The sequence below is a fragment of the Coffea arabica genome, chromosome 6e (assembly GCF_036785885.1).
Source record: "Coffea arabica cultivar ET-39 chromosome 6e, Coffea Arabica ET-39 HiFi, whole genome shotgun sequence".
NCBI lineage: Eukaryota > Viridiplantae > Streptophyta > Magnoliopsida > Gentianales > Rubiaceae > Coffea > Coffea arabica.
In genome coordinates this window covers 16,645,222-16,653,842 of record NC_092321.1, presented here as the reverse complement: position 1 = coordinate 16,653,842, position 8,621 = coordinate 16,645,222, and the positions used below count along the sequence as shown (strand labels likewise).

Sequence of the window (8,621 nt, the reverse complement as noted above, 5' to 3'; positions counted from 1 at the left end):
CTGATCAGCTTTCTAATAGTATTAATTTCGACTAATCAGACACTTTGCTCTTGTGATTCGACACTCTTCACTTGTTCAAAATCTTTGTAGTCCACCACATGATTCAAAGTAGGGCAAATTACATTTTATCCTCTGTGGTTTAGTGTTTTATTACATAACCCCTTATGATTTCAAAATCTATACATAATCCCCTATGATTTCAAAATCTTTACATAACTCCCTTATAATTTGGATCAAAGTGTCAAAGTGACGAAATTTGTAATTTATGACGGAGTCAACTAAAATGTCAAAAATACCTCTATGTAAAGTTGAAAATTATTTATTAACCACATGGTGTTATGTATATATTTTGAAAACCACAAGAGGGTTATATTGTAAAGTATTAAATTATAACGGGGTTATATGGTAAAATATAAAATTATACGGGATTAGAGTGTCATGTATTTTATGTTTATATGTTTTGGTTATTTCAGCCATTTTAGTTTTTAAATAAGGGCAATTTCGATATTTTTATAGGTTTCGTTATGAATAATCATTTCCTTAATTTTGATACTTTAATCCAAATTATGAGAGGGTTAGTTATATATAACTTTTAAAACTATAGAAAGATTAGATAAAACGTAGCTATACCACAAGGGAGCAAAGTGTATTTTGCCCTTCTCCTACTCCTACTTAGGTTGTTAGTTTGATGAACTTATTTTATTCCGTCATCATTTGGAAATTGTCATCCAACATGTCATGATGGAAGAAATGCAGTCTCTCAAAATCCACATGCATAATAGTCGTACAGTTTGGTTTATTAAATTTAATAATGTTGTTTCATAGGAATATCTTAGCTACTAAAAGATACGATCCCACAACTGCATATAGACTTTATGTTGCCAACAGGAATTTGGCTTAAGAAGAGTCCTAAAAAAAAAAAAGATATGCTCATTGATAGAGTGCAATTTATTCGGTCTTCTCACGTGCTTTCCCTATTTATTTGGACTAAATACTGCACTAATCGGTGGATTTTACTATGATTTTGTGTTCTATGCGAATTGCAGCATTTAGGGGCAAAAGGAGCTGGAAAATTAACTTTTGAAGCTTTCCTGTCAGTTAGACGTGGGCACGCCTAAGTATGATGTCCAAAGCCGGATTTGCGGGATTGTTGGCCACGTGCAAACTTCCAAATATTTGGAGATTCCTTCGCGGGTGACAATTCTGGAACAATGCTGACTTAGCCAATTTGCACGTGAAGAGTCATTTGGCAGCAAGACTTCAATTGGGATTTAAATTGATTGGGTTCCTTCTTTGACTAAACGTGCTGGCCCACAAAAGCAGGAAGACTACTGGGTCTCTTTTGGAGACAGCCGCACGAGAACTCTATAAATACAATCCCTTCGCTGGCTTCAGGGGTCTCTCGCTCTCTCTCTCTCGGCAGAAACGAGTTTTAGTTTAGGCTTTTAGCATAGTTTTAGTTTTTCTTTTCTTAGTTCTTTTGCATGGTTGTTCTCCATTAATGGAGAACTAGCTTCTCAAATCTAGTCAAGGGGACAACTGAAGATTTGGTTCAACAATTACTGTGAGATCTAATTTATTTTAATTGCTTCCTTCATTTATTGATATTCATATGTTTCCTGCTCTTAACCGTTATAACTCGTGTGGATGATTGATTAGTGCGCAATAATTAATTATTCATATAGGTTATTTTGCTAATTAGGGGTAATTGAATCCGTAATTGTTCGTTATCCCTATCTCAGTAGCAGCTGGCGTAATTGGGTTTATGTCAGGGGAACATACGATCTAATTTAAACAAACCCTCGTAGCGTGTTTGTTAATTAGGATTGGGCCTTTCTAATTATTAATGCAAACCAGAAATTAAATCCTACGGTCGTACCTAGGGTTGTTTTTGGGTTAGGGAAATAGTTAACGGTCGTACCTTAGCTATCGATAAATTAAGGAAGGGTTGGTTGTTTAGCGCGTGCGAGACAACTATAACCACTCTATTAATAAATGTTGGGATTATTTTTGCATCAATGATCAGTGCATGAACCATTTCTGAAGTATACCCTTGGCTAGAGTTTCTCTAAGTATTTCTTTTAATTAATTATTTTCTGCATTTAATTCATTTAGTTGTCGTTTAATCCCAAAACCCCCCATTAATCTTGACTTGAAAAGAAATAAATTTCTCGCCAGTCCCTGAGGAGACGACCCTGCTTACCACTGTCTACTAAGTTAGTAAATTCAGTTAAATAATTAATTCAAGTATTTCGGATTAAGCAAACTCTTCGGGAACAGGGTGAATCAAGTAACCCATTGCACACCTAGAGTCCCTGCTCCAGTACTCGAATTGATTATTGACTGCTTTATGTGGTAGTTAGGTTTTATTTATTATTATTGCACAGGTTCGGCACCTGTCAATTTTTGGCGCCGTTGCCGGGGACTGGTGTCAGATTAATTTGTTTCTTTTTGAGTTCATCTTGTTTTTATTTTTATTTATTTATTTTTCTCTTATTTTTTTTTTATATATAGTTTATGGCTTCTAACACTCCATATTTTGGTGATAGACTGGATTTTGTTTCCGGGGAAGGCGATGAGACTAGTTTTTTTGCTAAGTTTGCATATAAAGAGGCAGTAAACTCTATTAGAGAAAGAATGGCTGCTGCAACCTGTAAAATTTGTTTTTCCAGGGATCATTCAACCAGTATGTGCCCCGAATATCAAGATAATCTGAGTGTCCCACTCAATAATTATGGAGATTTTTCACCCTGGTCTCAATCGTGGTATAACTCTAATCCAAACGGGTATGATCAAGGATGGTGGGATAACTCCAGTTATGATTATACAACAGGGCCAATGAATTTTCAGCAGCCAATGAATTTTCAGCAGTATGAGTCTCAAGAACCATCATCCGTGTCAGGTATGTCTCTTGAAGAGATGATAGAATTACTAGCTGCTAATGTATCTCGAATTCAGCAGGAGACACAAAGGATGGGTGAAGAGATGAAAGAAGCAAGGCGTGAATGGGCATTTGAAACGAGCAAATTGATTTCTCCAGTTTATGAAGAATTGCCCTCACCGGCTATTATCGACCATGAGGAAGATGAGAGTGCAATTATTCTGACAAATGACATGGTACTGCAAGAGTCTCAAGAAGAAGAATCTAAAGATGCAGTTGAAAAGAAAGATGAAGAGCAAGAATTAAGACCCCAACATCAAATGGTTCAAGTGAATGAATCCAGTGAACAATCTCCAAATGCGGTGACATCTCCTCCACTCCTTGATCAATATTTTCCTGACTCTCATTCTTTAATTCCTGTTAGTGAGATTGATTTTATTATACCAGACGATTTTGAATTTCATGCCAGGAATAAGTTAAGAGTCATGATGGCAAAATATTTCGAACCAATAAGTGCTCGTGATGGAGGAGTGGGTGAAGATTTAAGATCATCACTTGTTTGTTTGGCGCCATCTACTAATCCATGGAAGACCGTAGCTCGGGTGGTCAAGAATTACTTCATTTACGAGGGCTATCAGGATTACATAGAAGATGAAGCACTGAAGCGAGCTACACGATTTTATCCTCCATGAATAAACAGGACAATGTCTAGCCGAAGACATTAAAGAAAGGCGCTGCTTGGGAGGCAACCCAAGGCCTTTATTTTAGTTTTCTTATGTTTTTGGAGTTTTTGTTAAGTGTTAGTTGCATTTAGTGATTTGTTGGTTTTGTGGCAGGAAATTGGCAGTTAAGCGTGCCCACGCCAGGTGGTCACGCCTGAGGGGAAGAAATTTCGTGCAGGTTCTGCGGACTCTATAGCAGTTAGACGTGCCCACGCCAGGTGGTCACGCCTAAGTGAAAGAAAATTTCGTTCAGGTTCTGCGGACTATATAGCAGTTAGGCGTGCCCACGCCTAAGCCAGGGGTTCCTTGAGTTCAAAAAAAAAAAAAAAAAAAAAAAATTTCAAAGGACCCGCAGCCCTACTCTTTCTTTCTTTCTGTCTTTTTTTCTCCTTCTTTCTTCTTCCTTTTCTTTCTTTTTCTCCTATTTTTTCCTGCTGTCAGCCGCAGCATCTCGGCTCAGGTCCGCCGCCTGCGCTCCACGCCATTTCGCGTGCAAGCTCCGCCACCAACTCTCGCACGTCCTCTCCCTCCTCTGCGCCCAAGCTCAACTCCAGCTCTCCAGCAGCCCAGCTTGTGGAGCACAGCAGACCGAGCGCGCAGCTCCACCCGTTGCGAGCAATCTTCAAGCCCGCCGCACGCAGCAGGCGGCCAGAGCACCAGCGACTAGCAGCCCAGGCGCGCGCTCAACCAGGGGCGCAGCAGTGTGCTTTTCGTCTCCGCGCAGTCAAGCCCAGGCGCGGGAGACCCAGCGGCGAGCGACCCCAAGGCGCCTGCCCAAGCGCGTGCGGCGCACGCGCGACGCCTTCCTTCACTCCAATGCCCACCCCTGCTCTCTTCACTGTCATCCACTGCCTACTCCAAACCTCCGGTGATTTCTTTCTTTATTTTTCCGTCAATAAGTAGCTGAGGCCAGATTACTAGTTCTTTATTAGCTGATGCCAGATTTTAATTTCTTAGCTGAGGCCAGATTTTTGATTTGCTAGTTGAGGACAGAAAATTTGTGCTTGTTTGGGTGCTGTGGCATATCTGTGGATTGATTGTTGATTATTTGGTTAACGTTGTGCCCAACCAGCGATATTTGGGGAAAGTTTTTACTCTAGTTGTCTGTTTAATTAATTCTTGGGGGTGTGTTCATCGGCCGTTTCTGCACTTGTCTGTGATTGGAAGCTGTATTTAGTTGTCATTTGCTTTGTTGGCTGTTTGTTGACCTCTTTGGAATCCCATTTCCTTGCCTCCACCTTGCCCTCTGATTTCCAATGACTAAACCAAAAAAATAAGGGCAAGAGCAAATGGACACTCGAATGGATCGGATGGAGCGTCAAATGGGTGGGATGGCCCAGAATTTAGCACAGTATCCCCATCACGTGGGTTTCCGCCCGCCTTTCCCTCTCCAGCCGTAATTCAGTTCTGCCCTCCTCCGTTTTAAGGGAAGTTTCGTTGCCCCAATATCTCTGTTTTGCTCTTTCTTTGCTTACATTGAGGGCAATGCAAGATTTAGGTGTGGGGGGGGTAGTATATTGGCTTTTTATTGAAAAAAATGCAAGTGTAGGCATTTTTGTTGGAATTTTTTGTTTGACTTTGTCGAATTTTGTCCAATTTTTGCCTATCTTTGTGCTTATTTGTGATTATTCCTGATAAACGATGGTTAGATGTTTCAAATTTTTCTATTGCTAAGACTTTACACTTTAAGGTGTTGAGTATGACATGGTTGATTTTAAGGGTATCTCTTGGGTGAATATTTGAGATTTTGTGACTTTTGCACTTTTTGGTTAACTTTTCTAAGTATTGTAAATATTTGTCTAGCATTTTTTGTGCAAATTGGCTCAGCTATTAATCTTAGTTCTCCATGTTTAAGAAATGAAGCGGGTTTGTGTGGTATTTAATTTTATTTTTGGTGCTTATTTATGAATAGTATTAGGCTATACTCCGCTAGTATCGTTGCCTAGTAACCGGGAGGCTTCACCACAAATGTCGACTTTCGCGTCAAAAAGCGACGATAGCTATGAGTATGTGGTTTTTAAGCGATGATGGCTGAGTAACCGGGCTCCTTCATATGGCCAATGTCGGAGTTCGCGTCAAAATGCTTGAATGGCTAAAAACTAAGCGTTCCCCCTAAAAAAAAAAAAAAAAAAAAAATCATCATTCATGTGTGGGGATATTCTAGAAAAAAATATATGTGCTAATAGTGAAAAATATGGAAGTGTTTGAATAAATTGTTAACCCGCTGATCCCTGAATTTTAATGTTGAGATTTTGCTTAATAGTTGAACCATTTGCTTATGGATGCTAGTTGAATATTCTGTATTCTTAAATTAGTTAGTCATAAATTGAAAGAGTCCTTGATCTTGAAAGACAAATGGAGAGATATTTCTTGGAATTTAATCACTAGTACTTGACATATGTTTTAATTGTATCTTAGCAATAGAAGATTTGAGCAATAGCCATTATTTGAATTTGATTATTTGATTTTTTTTGTTCTCATACTTGAGGACAAGCATGATCTAGGTGTGGGGGTAATTGATAGAGTGCAATTTATTCGGTCTTCTCACGTGCTTTTCCTATTTATTTGGACTAAATACTGCACTAATCGGTGGATTTTACTATGATTTTGTGTTCTATGCGAATTGCAACATTTAGGGGCAAAAGGAGCTGGAAAATTAACTTTTGAAGCTTTCCTGTCAGTTAGACGTGGGCACGCCTAAGTATGATGTCCAAAGCCGGATTTGCGGGATTGTTGGCCACGTGCAAACTTCCAAATATTTGGAGATTCCTTCTCGGGTGACAATTCTGGAACAATGCTGACTTAGCCAATTTGCACGTGAAGAGTCATTTGGCAGCAAGACTTCAATTGGGATTTAAATTGATTGGGTTCCTTCTTTGACTAAACGTGCTGGCCCACAAAAGCAGGAAGACTACTGGGTCTCTTTTGGAGACAGCCGCACGAGGACTCTATAAATACAATCCCTTCGCTGGCTTCAGGGGTCTCTCGCTCTCTCTCTCTCGGCAGAAACGAGTTTTAGTTTAGGCTTTTAGCATAGTTTTAGTTTTTCTTTTCTTAGTTCTTTTGCATGGTTGTTCTCCATTAATGGAGAACTAGCTTCTCAAATCTAGTCAAGGGGACAACTGAAGATTTGGTTCAACAATTACTGTGAGATCTAATTTATTTTAATTGCTTCCTTCATTTATTGATATTCATATGTTTCCTGCTCTTAACCGTTATAACTCGTTTGGATGATTGATTAGTGCGCAATAATTAATTATTCATGTAGGTTATTTTGCTAATTAGGGGTAATTGAATCCGTAATTGTTCGTTATCCCTATCTCAGTAGCAGCTGGCGTAATTGGGTTTATGTCAGGGGAACATACGATCTAATTTAAACAAACCCTCGTAGCGTGTTTGTTAATTAGGATTGGGCCTTTCTAATTATTAATGCAAACCAGAAATTAAATCCTACGGTCGTACCTAGGGTTGTTTTTGGGTTAGGGAAATAGTTAACAGTCGTACCTTAGCTATCGATAAATTAAGGAAGGGTTGGTTGTTTAGCGCGTACGAGACAACTATAACCACTCTATTAATAAATGTTGGGATTATTTTTGCATCAATGATCAGTGCATGAACCATTTCTGAAGTATACCCTTGGCTAGAGTTTCTCTAAGTATTTCTTTTAATTAATTATTTTCTGCATTTAATTCATTTAGTTGTCGTTTAATCCCAAAACCCCCCATTAATCTTGACTTGAAAAGAAATAAATTTCTCGCCAGTCCCTGAGGAGACGACCCTGCTTACCACTGTCTACTAAGTTAGTAAATTCAGTTAAATAATTAATTCAAGTATTTCGGATTAAGCAAACTCTTCGGGAACAGGGTGAATCAAGTAACCCATTGCACACCTAGAGTCCCTGCTCCAGTACTCGAATTGATTATTGACTGCTTTATGTGGTAGTTAGGTTTTATTTATTATTATTGCACAGGTTCGGCACCTGTCACTCATTGAACTTTGATTTTCAATAACCAGACAAATATGCATATTAGTAGGACAAAGAGCTTTTCCTTTTTGCTCTCTATCATTCATGAAAAGGAAGCACCACAAAAACCAACCAAATTGCCATTTCTGGCACTACAAGTTTTTGAGAATTTCGGTCCACAACTTACTGAACATCTTTGGCAGTGGCAGAGCCACATTCAGACTACCCCTCAATTTTTTAGAAACTGTAAAATAATCTGTAAAAATTTAGAAATTTTAATATTGTCTTGCTCTTGCTCCTGAATTTTGATTGTAATCCTTCTAACCCTGTCCTCCAAAAGTATTAAAATTTTTTACAACTACCCTTGATAGGGTGTTAATTGTTAGTAATTTTATTATCAATTTCCCCTTTGTCCTTGCCAAATATTGTTTTAATTAGTAATGTTTACTTATATTTGGTATTTGGATCCAATTTCAGGGAGTGGAGCAGAAAAGTACAAAAAGGAGGGACTCTCTGGAATAAAATGGAAGACTTCTAAACACTTCACAAGCCTAGCCCACTTTGCTGAGAAGAAACGGATTCCCATCTCCCTTTTGGCTGACTAGGAGTCCTGCTACCAAGAGAAAAAGGAAATACAAGGAATCTGGCAAAGTTTCCTCTTTGTACCTGGACTCCCAATTCGTGGGGGACCACGGGAAAGCATTGAGTCATTTTTAGCTTTGGAAGGAAAGAAGCGTAGGGAGCTTTGGCAGTGCTTGTTCCTTATCCGGTGGGACCACGGAGAAAAGTTAGGCAATTGTTTTAGAATATGGAACTTCGTTCTTTTGGTTTCGTCCAATTCTTTCGTTTATTTATTTGCCCTTTTTCCGTTTCTTCGGGGGACGACGAAGACATAGCTTGTTTTCAATAATTACTTCTGCACTTTTGCATGGGATTTCCTCGATGAAGATGAATTAAATCCCTTCGTCTAGTCGAGGAACAACGGAGGACTTGGTTCTACTAAATTTGTGAGATCGAATTGGTTTTTATTTATTTCCATTCTACTTTATGTTCA

The 8,621-nt window shown here is 38.8% G+C and overlaps 1 long non-coding RNA gene across 1 annotated transcript; it reads left to right on the top strand.

Moving 5' to 3' along the window:
* Nucleotides 1–6,334: 6,334 nt before the first annotated feature.
* Nucleotides 6,335–8,621, top strand: LOC140010023 (uncharacterized). Its single transcript, XR_011817280.1, has 2 exons — nucleotides 6,335–6,750; nucleotides 8,045–8,621. It is a non-coding gene; the product is annotated as an uncharacterized lncRNA (long non-coding RNA).